General features: G+C 41.6%; 2 non-coding genes across 2 annotated transcripts; both read left to right on the top strand.

Annotated features, from left to right (window-relative positions):
- The first annotated feature begins 5,386 nt into the window (after positions 1-5,386).
- Positions 5,387-5,460, top strand: trnai-aau (transfer RNA isoleucine (anticodon AAU)). Its single transcript has one exon. It is a non-coding gene; the product is annotated as a tRNA-Ile (tRNA).
- A 122-nt stretch (positions 5,461-5,582) lies between these two features.
- Positions 5,583-5,655, top strand: trnar-ucg (transfer RNA arginine (anticodon UCG)). The gene has a single exon. It is a non-coding gene; the product is annotated as a tRNA-Arg (tRNA).
- The last annotated feature ends 8,205 nt before the right edge of the window (positions 5,656-13,860 follow it).

Here is a 13,860-nt window from a genome sequence, read left to right as displayed (position 1 = left end):
GAATAACGCTCATAGAAACAGCATTATGGACATCCTGCCTGCTAAATTGGGACTTTTCTACCAAAGAACATCTCATTTTACGTGACCTATGAACACGGCTGGATTAACCCACAATGGGGCCCCGGAGTAAATATTTTCTCTGGGCACCTGGTGGTGGTAATTTGAACAAAACATAATTGGTTTGGGGTAATTTGCAAAATGCAAAGAATGTAGAAGCCTTCATCACAGAGATGTATCATTTGTGCTGATAATTTAATGGTCAGTTGGTTCATGGAATATAATGGTGCTTTTTTGATAAACCAACTGACTCACAATGAATACGGGGTCCTGGGGGGCCTGCAGCCTTGATGTGAGCTGTGTTGGTGAGGCAGCCCATTAGGCTTTATTGTATCTTTTATTCCCACGTTTCTTTGATTTGACTTTAAAGAGACACTTTTCAGAAACTGGAAAATACCAGAAAACAATACATTTTCTGACCAACTTCATGTTTCTAACCTAAAAATCAGGTAAAACACAGCAAACAACATGTTTTTCCTCACATCACATATAGGCAGTTGTAGGTACTTACTTTTTATATTTCAATGGGGTGATAAAGACATAACAATACATGAATTAATCATTTGCAAATATTAAAAAAAAAAAAAAAAAAAAGAGTTTCTGCTACTATATACAGCTGCTCACCCAAATTGTCAGGTCCGGGACCCAGTGTCAGTTCAGATCTGTCCCGGATGCGTCACACGCCACCCTCATTCTAACGAAGGTCTTTTTGGATCTACCCTCCACAGTCATTAGATCAGCATAATAAAGGGACTCTGGCTGGTGTAAAAGGAGGAGGAGGAGGTGTGGCGAGGGGGGAGGGGTGTCGAGCACTCGGCGGTGATCGACAGCGACCTATTAGAGCCGACACGTGAATGGGGGGGACGCTTCAGCGAACTCACTTCCTCAGTTTGTCCCTGGCAGGCACCAAGGTCACGTCTGCTCACTGCTGAGGACGCCTTTGTGATGGAAATCCCGCGGATAAGGTTTAACCCCTAGAACAATCCAGAACCTGGCCCTCCATGTTCCCCTCGTTCTCCCTCCTCCTCCTCCGGTCACCCCTGCTCCAATCCTGCAGTAATAAACTGCGAGATCCCCTGTCATATTGGACCTGCAGATTGGATGGATAAATGTTAAGTGTGCTTAAGTGGGGTTTGATTGTATTCTTTAGATTTGACACAGATGTTGCATCAGTGCGAGGAAAAAAAAAAGGAGGGATGGGGGGTTGGGTGGGGGGTTGGAGGAGAAGCAGAGAGAGAATGAAACCCATCTGTAATAATCTGCAGTTAACGTGCTGAAACGAAGCCAACGGTAACAAAACAATAAGCATGTAATTGTTGATAAGCCAGCGAATCTACGTGTTGCCAAGATGACTCATTTTGAGAGCAGCAGTGGGGAGAAATGTTGTCAAAAATGTTGTGAATCCCCCTGAGGAGGTTTTTTTTCTTTATATTGTCACTCCGAGAATTATGACTGTAAACACCGAACGTACTACAACTCTACTCCGCTCTATACGTAAACTCGCCACGTGTAAAACAAGTCAAATCTGTTCCACGTCAGTTGGCCGGCCGCGATGTTTTTCGTGCCAGCAGCGGGATTCGTTGTAGCTCGCGCTCGTTTCCGCTGATTCACCGTGAGATCATTCAGTCGGGTTTCCAGGCTACGACGCGAAAAAATAACGACGGTTCGCTTGTTCAATGGTGCACGTTTACAAAAAAAAAAAATTATGCGAGGATACGATCCGCTTCAGGAGCAGGCGGCAGAAAAAACAAAAGCCTCTGTGAGGCCATGTATACATTTCTGTAAGTGTAAACCAAAGTATTAGACAAATTAGATTGAAGACCTAATCATGACAGAATGAAACGTTAAGAAATCAAGTGATTAAAAATTCAATCTGCAAATAATGTACATGACATTTGAAAGTAATTCCTACAAATTGTTTCTGAGATTTCATCCTTTGGGGAAAAATGGACATCTGAACATTGTTTCTGCACATGACACACTTAATGCACTCAAAATAATGAGTGTAAGTACACAAGTACGCCATTTATAACAGCTAAATTCAATCTGCAGATAATATAGATGACATTTTACGGTATTTACTATAATTTTGTTGAGACTTCATCCTTTGGGGGAACATGGACCTCTGAAGGAAAAGATTTGAGTTACACTACATATTTCCGTTTTGGACAGAAATTGTCATTCCTAGAGTCACGTGACTTTGGCTAAATATGAAATTATTTGTGTATAAAACGGCTCTCAGCTGCAGGAAGGATGCAACAAGTGTGACGGTAGAATAACTATTACTGCACTCTCCAACCTCATTTAGGTTCAGATCAGTTTAATTCAATAATAAACATCTGTTCCGGAGTCTGTGTGTGTTTATGTTTTTATTTGTGTGTTTATGTGTCTGTTTATGTGTCTGTTTATGTGTGTTTATATGTGTGTACGAGATTCTGCTTTACTACCTCATAAATAAGGACTCGCTGTTGTCGGCATTTTAAATCTTTTCTCCGGCTCTGTGTTGATAGAATTTCTCTCTTTCCCTGTATCCAGCTTGATAAATGTGTGTGCGTCTGTTTGTGTGTTTGTGTGTCACTTCCTGCCTCTGAACACAAGGTGGGGCTGTGAGACTTGTGCTAATCACCAGGCCTCTCTTTCCCCATGTTTTCTCGTCTCCTCTCGGTGCTGCTGTCATCTTAATGTCACGCTGTTGAAGTGAGGAAGGCGTGACCGGGCTGGGAGATGTTGTGTGTGTGTGTGTGTGTGTGTGTGTGTGTGTGTGTGTGTGTGTGTGTGTGTGTGTGTGTGTGTGTGTGTGTGTGTGTGTGTGTGTGTGTATTTCCCGGAGGTCTCGTTCTCTCTCCTGCTCAGGCGTGGCAGCGCTTGATTTGGACGGAACTGCAGCTCTTGTGATGAGGCAAACCAAAGCACGTCAAGGTCACTCAAAGCCGTCATCTTCCTATTCAAAGTGGGACGGGGCTTCCCAGCCAAAGCATGGGAAGGACGAGGTGTTTTTTTTTTATTATTTTCTCTTATAAACCATCCGTTATATTTCCCTTAAGCATGGAAAAATGAACTCCTGGCCCAGAATCGTTTGATGCTCAATGGTCCTTCAAGGCTTTAAAACTGTTTTACCAGGTGTAATCGCCCTCTTGAAATGTCACAGCGAGACATTTGGTCCCTTTTGAAAGTTTTTCTTTGATAGTGCCGAGTCTTTAAAATCAGCCATACTTTGGTATGAAAGTGAATTTTGTGCAAGAGGGGGGGGGGCTTGTCTGTCTTTACAGTCGGATGAAAAAAAAACTTGCAGTAAAGTCAGGCCCTGTTTGATATTTCATTCTCCGTTCTGACATTTCTGGGCCCCTAAAACAGACATAAATGTTAAAACTGTCACTTCAGAATAACAAATCAAATCATCACAACTGGATAAATATGATCCCCCCTAGCCGCTCACCCCCACCGCGAACCCACCCGCACACAACGGCACCAGAACAGAGCTCATGCAAGGATGCAAGGGAGGTCTTTATGGCTGTCATGTTCTATTTGAGGGTCAGTCATGTGCAACTCACTCACACTGGATGGATTCCAGTCGGCTCTGAGTCAGAGCTGAAGACTGTTGACAGCATGAGCAAAACACTTCCTGTATTGGAATTAAGGAGGATTGTGTTGTGTGTTTTTTTTTAATTTCCCCTCTTTTCCCTGCAGCTCTATTTGCTGGAAAACAAACGCCGTTTTTTCTCTCGTGTGTTTTTTCAACTTAATGCGTTTAAAGGGTAGGGATGGGACACGATTTTCAAATATATTCGAATGGTCTTCGGTATTATAATATACAAATTCGATTAGTATATGTGGCTATTGTTCTTCCTCATTTCCCCTGTTTTTACCTCGCCTGGTGCGTGACTGTGGGTCTGGTCGCTCTCCACAGATAATCGCTCGCAGACATTCCATTCTACTCGGTGTAGACCTTGGGTTTATTTTAACCAATCAGCTTTGCGCTGAAGCTGGCGGTCACTCTGCCACCGCTGCTACTAGTCCACCGAAGTGTTTTTCTCCCCCGAGCACAGCGTAATGTTTACGTTACAGCAGCGTGACGAGATGCTTATCCTTTGTTTTCCGATCATCGAGAGTTCATCGAAAGTTCACCGAGAGTTGCGCTCGTCACTCTCACCAGCCGTCCAATCGCGGTGAAGGAGGGGCGGGACGAACGCGATTAAACACCGACACTGGTTGCTGATTGGTCCGGCCTTCAGCGTGGCTGTGCAAAGGCAAATACGGGATGAGTTACCAGCAACAATCGACGCAACCGGGCTAGTTTTTACCGGCACGTGGTTGTAATGCGTCACTTCCGTCAGAAGGTGGCGGTAATGCGCATAAAAACTGTTTGTCAACTGCCATTAAACAACACAAGGAGGAGAAAAAAAAGCGTTGCTCCAAGTGTCTAGAGTTTTGCGAGTAAATCTGCGTAGTGCTGTGTGAGATTAAATGTCACAGTGAGAATAGTAGGAACACGACTACAGCCATCGAAAAGTCCTTCAAAACATAAATGAAGACGAGGTGCAGTGCAAACTCTTTCGAATAAGATACCTCGTAGGGAGCAGGTTTTGTATTATTATCCATGTAGGAGTTCTCCGGCGAGAAGCTATTTGTTGGATTCAAAGCAGTGACCCTTTCTTCGATGTCCCGGTCCAGCAAAAAACATCTTCCGTGTCACATCACAGAAAATTTGTCACCTCTGCAACCTACAAAATAAAAATGTTTTGCCAAACAAAATGTTCATCCAGAGAGATTTTTTTTATTTTATAATTTGAATGCTCTTTACATACGTTTTCAAATTCCCTGTGCTGTCACCTCCGGAGCTTGAGGATCAGCTTTTGGTGTTCAACATTAGACTGTCGCTCACAGACTTTTAAAATGTCTCTTTACGGCTTTCAGCTGTCACATCACCGCTTCCTCAACACATAACACTTCAGCTCAAAGTCCTGTTCGGCCGACTGCTCAGATCCATGCGGTGATCTTCAAACAGAGATTTCCTCGCTGGTTCCTTGAAAAAAAACATGCCGACCATCATCTCCAAAAGGTCTTCAAAATATTGCCCCATTAGCTAGAGCTAGAGCTGTGTTTGTGTAAACCCTATTTTAGGTACCTTGCACAAACTACTTCTGGAATAAAAATGTCCAAATAAAGGCCAGTTAGCTCAGAAGGGCAGGTAAGGTGAGGGTGTGAGTACATCCCATACTGTGTGCTGAAAATATATTGGAAATTCATTTAATTAAGTCCTCCCTGATGTGCCAATTTTAGATTTCAGACACATCTTTCATTAAAATGTTGTAGAAACATTAGATATGAAGGCCGGTTAGCTCAGATGGTCAGAGCTTGGTGCTAATAATGCCAAGGTCATGGGTTCAGTCCCCATACTGGCCAAATTCCAACAAACCAAACTAGTTTTTTCTCAACAATCTTGATTGATATTTTTAATTTATTTGATGACGTCACCTGCTGATTATTTGTACGGGCTTTGGTCACAACATGTTGCAACAGCATATGACCACGTGGCCTAATGGATAAGGCGTCTGACTTCGGATCAGAAGATTGAGGGTTCAAATCCCTTCGTGGTTGATGTACAAAAGGATTTATTGCAGGATAAGAATGGAAGGAGCACTTGATGCTTTGCTGGTCCAAATACAAGGTGAAGGTGTGAGTACATCTCACACTGTGCTGAAAATGAACTGGAACTTCCTTTGATTAAACCCTCCCCAATGTGTCAATTTTAGGTTTCAGATACAGGCTACTTCTGCCATAAAAATGTTGTAGAAACTTTAAATAAGATGGCCGGTTAGCTCAGATGGTCAGAGAGTTATCCTAATAACCCAGGGTCATGGGTTCAATCCCCATACTGGCAAGAAACCAAAGCAGTTTTTTCTCAACAATCTTGACTGATATTTTTTATGTATTTGATGACTACACCTGCTGCTACACTACAAAATAATATGACCACGTGGCCTAATGGATAAGGTGTCTGACTTTGGATCGGAAGATTGAGGGTTTGAGTCCCTTTGTGGTTGGTATGGCTAAAGGTTGTCTTACTTACCTGGTTGGAGTACTAATTTTATTCCAAGAGTTGAGTGTGGTCTATTTTTTTTTATTTTTTTTTTTATTATATTTTGGACAACTTACTTTGAATATTTTAGATGACTTTTTTTAAATCACTTTTTGGAGTATGACTTTTTTCTGAACTTGCATGTCTCAAGTTACTTCTCACTGTGAGACAACTGCTCTAACCAGTGCACAATGAAAAAAAAAGTCTGTTGGACTTCTTTTTGTTTTGTATTGTTGTTGACCTTTGGTTTGGTATTAGTATGACTGCATGTACAAACCCAAAACCATGTGGCTTACCCTTACAGGGATTCGCCTTAGGAGGTCTCGCCCTCCGTGAACCTTGTGTGATACCGCGGCGGGTAAACCGTGAACCTTGTGTGTTACCTCAGCGGGTAAACCGTGAACCTTGTGTGGTACCTCGGCGGGTAAACCTTGTGTGTTACCTCGGCGGGTAAACCGTGAACTTTGTGTGGTACCTCGGCGGGTAAACCTTGTGTGTTACCTCGGCGGGTAAACCGTGAACTTTGGGTGGTACCTCGGCGGGTAAACCTTGTGTGTTACCTCGGCGGGTAAACCGTGAACTTTGGGTGGTACCTCGGCGGGTAAACCGTGAACCTTGTGTGTTACCTCGGCGGGGCTCGAACCCGTGTCTTCATGAGGTAGCTTCCAGCAGGGCGTCGGCGTTGTAGACCACTGGACTATCTTCGGCGGTGGAGAATGAGGCGCAGCAGGAGAAAGGGTTTCACGGAGTTCACTTAGAGCTTCCAGTGACTTAGCCGACAGTCTGGTTAACTCAACAGGTAAAATATTCTACTTCACCAAGGTTGCTATTAATGGTTCAAATTCCACCTCGGCCTGTTGATGGTGATTCAACTTTTAGTGAAGTTGAAACATTTGGAGAAATTGAAAAAGTTTTGCATACATTACATATTACAGGAAGATATTTAATATCACTGCAGACCCCCTTGAAAACACGTATATCTACTATCCAAAGTAGACGCCAGTTTTTTCTCAACAATCTTGATTGATATTTTCAATGTATTTGATGACTACACTGCTGATTATTTGTCGAGGTCTTGGTCACAACATGCCCATAAAGCATGTGACCACGTGGCCTAACGAACAAGGCGTTTGACTTCCGATCAGAAGTTTGAGTGTTCGACTCTCTTCGTGGTTGATATGGTGAAGGGTAGTCTTACTGGAGTACTCATTCGATTCCAGGAGTTCAGTGTGTTCTACTCAGGATTGAAACCACAATTTTGGTGTTCAACATCAGGGGGCCATTTTTAGTTATCTTGCACAAGCTACTTCTTGAATAAAAATGGCATAAAAACTCAACTAAACAAGGCCAGTTAGCTCAGATGGTCAGAGTGGTGTAAGCATTTTTCTTTCTGTGTCTGTTCATTTTAATACTGTACAAATATGTGCCATTCTTTATTTTTATGATGTCAGCAGATCAGGACAAAAACAATAAATCTTTTTTTATTATTTCAGCAATTTTGGATATTTACAATAGCAAACTTTGTACCAGAACATTTTTTATAAATGAATTGTTAAAACATATACAAACTATTCAACACTCTACAAACCCCAAAGCCGTAAAGCACTCTCAATATATGTAAACCCTAATTGCATGAACTGATGAACTTTGAATTTTTTTTAAATTATATTTTCTTCTATTTTTTATTTTTATTATTTTACTCGGACGTTTGACACGTTAACAAACACACACACAAAAAAACTCCCTCCTGTACAGTCGGAGGAAGTGGAGATGTGCAGGCTATATAAAGTCAGTGTGGCTTATGACAGAGCTCTGAAGACTGCGCTGCACGAGGCCAGGAAGTAAAGAAACACAAACGACAAAAACATGTGATCATTTCAAAATAAAACAGGAACTACAAGGTGCGGACTTAAAGACTTGCAGAAAAACCGCAACGTGCCTGCAAACACCACCGACCTGCTTCCAGGTGGAAACGGCTTTTCCCACAGAGAAGAAAACAAAAAAGAGACTCTGAGTGAGTACAAAAAAAAAAACAACAACAACAACAAAATCTTCATTCCTCCAGATCTTATGAAGCTATTCGGTTGGTATAATAGTTTTGCCAAACAGCCGCTAAACATTTTACATGAACAAGTTTGCTCAGTAAGAATCAATTAGCAAAGAGGCTAGCCAGGTAGCGCGCGACGCAGTGGCAATATTCCACCTGTTGACGTTCTTACGTCATACCTTAAGTCATACCTTAAGTCATACCTTACGTCATACCTTGCGTCATACCTTTACACTGCCGAACAATATGACATCAGCACTCGTGTAACAAACGTTACTTTGCAAATCACAAGCTGCTGTTTGGGGATCTGACTGAGCTACTGTTGTTGTTTACAATCTAAACAACGGAAAGACAATTTTGTTTCGTTTTTGCTGAATATTTGAAGGTGAATTTAAGTTTACGTTGGCATAAAATTATGACACATATTTCGTTGCAGTTTTATGCTCCTAAAGATGATTAATAAAATATTTTTCAGGATTTTACCGTCAAAAACATAATTGTTGCAAGATTAACCTGAATTTTAAAGCTTTATCCTCCGTCTCGAGACCATTTTAATACTTTGTTTAATATTGATCTCTTAGCTGGAAATCGTTTCCCAGCACCAGTTTAAAGTGATTTATATGCATATTTTTTATTCTTAAAGCATGCAACTCGGATTCAGAATACATAAGATTTGTGTGCTTAAGTCGCTGACCCTTTCAAGAATGATACAAACTCAAGTAAGGACAGCGGTTAGAAGCATCCAGGGGGTCGTACATTTATTTTAAAATGCTCTTTTAGGGAAATGATAAAAATGTTCACATGTTTCATTTGATACTCGAACGTGTGAAAGGCTGTGATTTGGTTCAAGGCAAGTAATGATGACAGAGAAGTCATTTTCCATTTAAATATACCGAAATTTCATTTATTATCACGTAGAGTATTTTTTTAAGTTCTATTTTAATTTTTAAAAGAAATCTCTAGCAGCTACATATGAGTCCTCTGTGGCAGTTTCTTATACATTTGTATTTGTATTTCTGTTGACACACTCTGGCAGCATTGACATCCACACACAGTCGGTGCCCACGGACACATTATTATCTGGGTCGAACAACAAGACAATTTTTGTTGCACTCTCACATGCAGCTGTGATTGTTTGTTTCCTTTCCTGTCGGCACCAAACTGAATGTTGATTTTGAAATCGTAAAAAAATGGCTTCACTGAAATGGACCCAAAAAAAAAACAACGAAGGGGGAGGGAGGAGGAGGAGGAAGAGGAGGAGGAGAGGAAACTGATTTACGAGTGGGTTTGTTGTCTCAAACTGTGAAGGTGGAATTCAAGCCAGTTGGCAGTAGCTGAAATTCATTTTGTTCAAACTGGGAGGGAATAAATGCTTCTCATAAAAAAAGGAAGATTTATGTGGGTTGACTTCCTGGTCGTACTTGTCCTGTTCTTACCTCAGATTGCATTTCATTGCTCTGAACTCTATTCATAGTTCTGTCTCTTGTCTTTCAAAGTTGGTCATCAGTCCTTCAGTCTGCCTTCCTCACGCCTCCCTCTTCACTCTTTTTTTCAATGTACTTCATTTATTTCCACTTTATAACTTGGTCAAAGAAACGAAACAATCAAACTTCTCTCCAAACTGTGAAATGAGCGCGAGATATCGGTGAGGTTTGTGTTCTTCAGTTTATGTACGAATTCAGTTTTAATCTCATTTTGTGTGCCCAGTTTCAGTTCTTTTTTCTTATCTTGGTATCAGGATTTTCTTTCTGAACTTCATACTGTGCTGTAATTTGTCGTCTCTTTATCCGCTCATCTGCATCACTTTGTTCCTTACTGGCGACTTAAACTTGACGTTTTGCAGCATTTTACGAATCGAGCGGCTCGTTCGTTGTTGTTGTTTTTTTTTAAGTCCGAGCCACAAATATTTTTTAACGCGTTTCGAGCCGATTTGCTTGAATTCGCTGCTTTTTAGAAAAACTCACAAGACATCGCTGCAAATGTGTGTTGGAATTTCCTGTAATATAAAAGCTCCATTTTTTTTGTATTTATTTGTGGGAGTAAAACGATAAAATTATGGGCGAGAACCTCAAAACAGTGAACCCGCCAATACATTCACATCTATTTACAGGCTATATATCTATACATGCACGCAAACTGGTATTTACTGGTATTTCTTTCAGACGTTTTCCTGAAATCTTTTAACGGCGTCTCTGAAGCTGGAAGTGTCGTTGCAGTGAGATTATCAGAGAGCGGTTCCTCACGTTTCGGGACGCCGAATGAGCAACTGGATGTCGAACCGAGAAAATGACAAGAAAAAGTTCCTTTTTATAGACAGAAAACTAAATATCTCCCCTAATGAGCAGCTGTTGACAAAAAGTTGAGCAACGCTCGGTGAGGTTTGGAGGCTCTGTGATTGCTGACGCAGTGTGGTGCCTCGTCTTAACCCTGGCTTGCTTCATTTTTCATTATAACCCCCCCTCCCCTCTCTCCCCCTCCTCTTGAAAAATGCATTTTTGACACCGACTCTTCATTGGAGTCATTTCAGCGCTGCGTCTTAACGGCCTAAAGAGTCTTTATTTTCTGGGAAAACATTTTTTTACGGGACTGGCGGTGTGCACAGCTTGGCTGCAGCCGTTGGGGTGGTGGTGGAGGAGGAGGGGGGGGGGCACAATCAATCAGCTGCTATTCAAACGCAATCAACTAGGTTGTGCGCCGGAGGGCCCGCCTGGCCGCATAAAAAAAAAAAAAAAAAAGAAAATCTTTTCCAATTACCGACACAATCACATCTGATTGCTCATCATGTATGTGTCGGTCAGTTTCCCATCGGGCGCCTTGATATGTAACAGACCTGATTTCTACTCCGTGACTCAGAGAACCCCCCCCCCCATCCCCTCTCCTCCACCCATCACCCTCCCCCACCTTAATTTATTGATTATAATTTTCTCTTCCTTATATGCTTTTGGCAGCGCAGGTGCTCTTTTACAGGACCAGCAAAGAAAATGACCATAATCGAGGGTGAGCGAGACAAAGTGCTGCTGCTATTTCTAGTTATTTATTCATACTGCGCGCGCACACACACACACACACACACACACACACACACACACACACACACACACACACACACACACACACACACACACACACACACACACACACACACACTGTTTTTTAAACCAGCCAGACAACCGACTCCAGACGTCCTGTCTCTCTCTCTCTCTCTCTCTCTCTCTCTCTCTCTCTCTCTCTCTCTCTCTCTCTCTCTCTCTCCCCGCAGTGAAATATTCATAAACTGCTTTGTTTGCGGTTCCAGTTTAAAAGCAAACGTGCTGTGGTCGTGTTGTTTTGCGGTTGTGTTGCTTTGCAGTCATGTTGTTTTGCGGTCTGTTGTTGTTTTGCGGTTGTGTTGTTGTGCGGTCGTGTTGTTGTTTTGCGGTCGTGTTGCTTTGCGGTCGTGTTGTTGTTTTGCGGTTGTGTTGTTTTGCGGTCGTGTTGCTTTGCGGTTGTGTTGTTTTGCGGTCGTGTTGCTTTGCGGTCGTGTTGTTGTTTTGCGGTCGTGTTGTTTTGCGGTCGTGTTGCTTTGCGGTCGTGTTGTTGGTCTAAATACGCAGGAGAAAGTATTTAGGAATAAAAAAGAAAAAGAAAAGGTTCTCGATGTGGGTTGTTTTTGAGCGCGGCAGGAAGAGATTAATGGTTTGTTTGCAAACAACCCCCCTCCCCCCCATGCTGTTCATCATCGTGCCGTCCTAAGCAACACACACTGCAGAGCATATAAGGGGGGGGGTACACACTTCCTACAGATAGGAAAACATTTACTGTCGTGATGTTATACTTTATGTTTGTTTTGCAGTATTTTTTGTTTGTTTGTTTGTGTGTGTTTATAGTTTCTGACCTCTGGACAGCAGTGGAGACTAAAAACTAAACAAGCTGGGATGCAGAACATAATAAAGTCGTCCCTCGGGGAATAAAAATGAAAACATAAATTGTTCTCAGCAACTCATTCCTGAAATGTTGTGAGCTGAAAGTCACTCGCAGCTTTGGATTTTTTTTTTTTTTTTTTTCTGTGATTATAGTCTGGAAATATCATTGGACCAATCACTGACTGGTATTTGTGGCTCAGCGGGGTGATGTTGGAGTCAAGTGTTTTTTTTTTTCAAACTACAGTTGCAGCAGTGGTAGTTTCAGCTCTTGAGGTGAGTTTCATACATACAGGTAAAAATGAACTATTGTTCAAAAACGTTTGGTCACTGGTTACCGTTACCTTGACTTTAATATATAATCCTTGAATGATTCTATTTTAGGTGCAGATTTTGTATAAAAAAATAAAAAAAAATCTAATTACATCAAACATTATAATACAATTCTTTAATTTTCATGCAGTTTAGAGGGGGAGAGTGTAAACCCAGGTTGTTCCCTGTTGTCTCCTCCAATGCAAGTTATCGCTCGACACTGCAATTTGCAAACGTTTCCCAAAATGCCTCACAAGCAGGCTATCGGTAAGTGCTGCAGTTTACAGATGTTCCTTAAATGCCTCACTGCAAAGTCAAGCACAGAGAACCCACCAAAAGTTACTCCAGCGCACGAAGGTCCGACAGATATGTGGCCAAAAAATATGTTTGTAAAGAGTGAAATAAGGGGGTCAGATTTACCTGAGTGATTTTTTTTTTTTTATCTGCCTGGGCGGGCTGCCCGAAAAGAGCTTACGAGGAGATCTAGTCCTGTGTTATGTGTTGTAAACATCTTAGTGTGGATGTAGACATGGCATCGAAATTAAGTACCAAATGATGATGCTTATTTTTTATTTTTTTTTGATAGTAGATCGTTCTGAAGCTCGGTACCCATCTCTAAGATGATAGGAACCAAAAACCTGTTTTTATCTCCATCTTGTTTCCTTCTGTGTTTTCGAATTATGTGTAAAAGTGGGTGTGGATGTTCGATTGTTGTAGAAATGGTTGGACACAGCTTCAATTGATCTGACGTCTAAAAAAAATAAAATAAAAAGGAGCGGTTTTCACAGAGCATACGGCCCCTTATCAAATATTTGGATTATAACAACATATTTGCTGCCTCAAAAAATGATGGGTTTTTAATGAGGATTTTTTAAATTTATTTTTTATTTTTAATGTTTGGAGAAGCTGTGACTAATTTCAGATTTCGGTGCTGGCGCTTCGGTCCCCCGCGGTGTTGGACTCTTCGCTCTGGCCCCGGTAGGTGAGCAGAAACTGCTTCAGCATCTTTAAAAACGATGTTATTTTTGTTGCCAAGCAAGATGTTTGGCAGGAGAAAACGTGGAAAATGTTTGTTTATTCATCGCTGAAAGCTGGTGGGCTCCCACATCATTCCCCCCCCACCCCCCCCACCGAGGACAGATTGACGTCAGCCTTTGAAGTCCAACAACATGATCATAATCCCCTTTTGAACTCAAACATAATTATATCAGTTGATGAATGAAAAAAATATCCTGCAAAAAAAAAAAAGAAAAAGAAAAGGCCTTGGCTTTGCTTTACATGTTAATTACTCGGCTTATCGGTGTTATGAAACAGCAGATCGCGGAATAAATTGTGTTTGGGAAAAGAGTGAAAGGTTTTCATTTCTGCTATCTAAAATTCATCAGTCAACATTTCAAAAAGAAATCATTATTTCATCATCAAAACATCGTTTAATTGGAGTCCGAGGTTTTGAAGCGGATGATAAG

This window comes from Brachyistius frenatus, unplaced genomic scaffold (assembly GCF_029030835.1).
Source record: "Brachyistius frenatus isolate BFR_SWC_R1_liver_20210118 unplaced genomic scaffold, ASM2903083v1 Contig_239, whole genome shotgun sequence".
Taxonomy (NCBI): domain Eukaryota; kingdom Metazoa; phylum Chordata; class Actinopteri; family Embiotocidae; genus Brachyistius; species Brachyistius frenatus.
The sequence above is the reverse complement of the archived record's forward strand: the minus strand, read 5'-3'. Positions and strand labels throughout refer to the sequence as shown.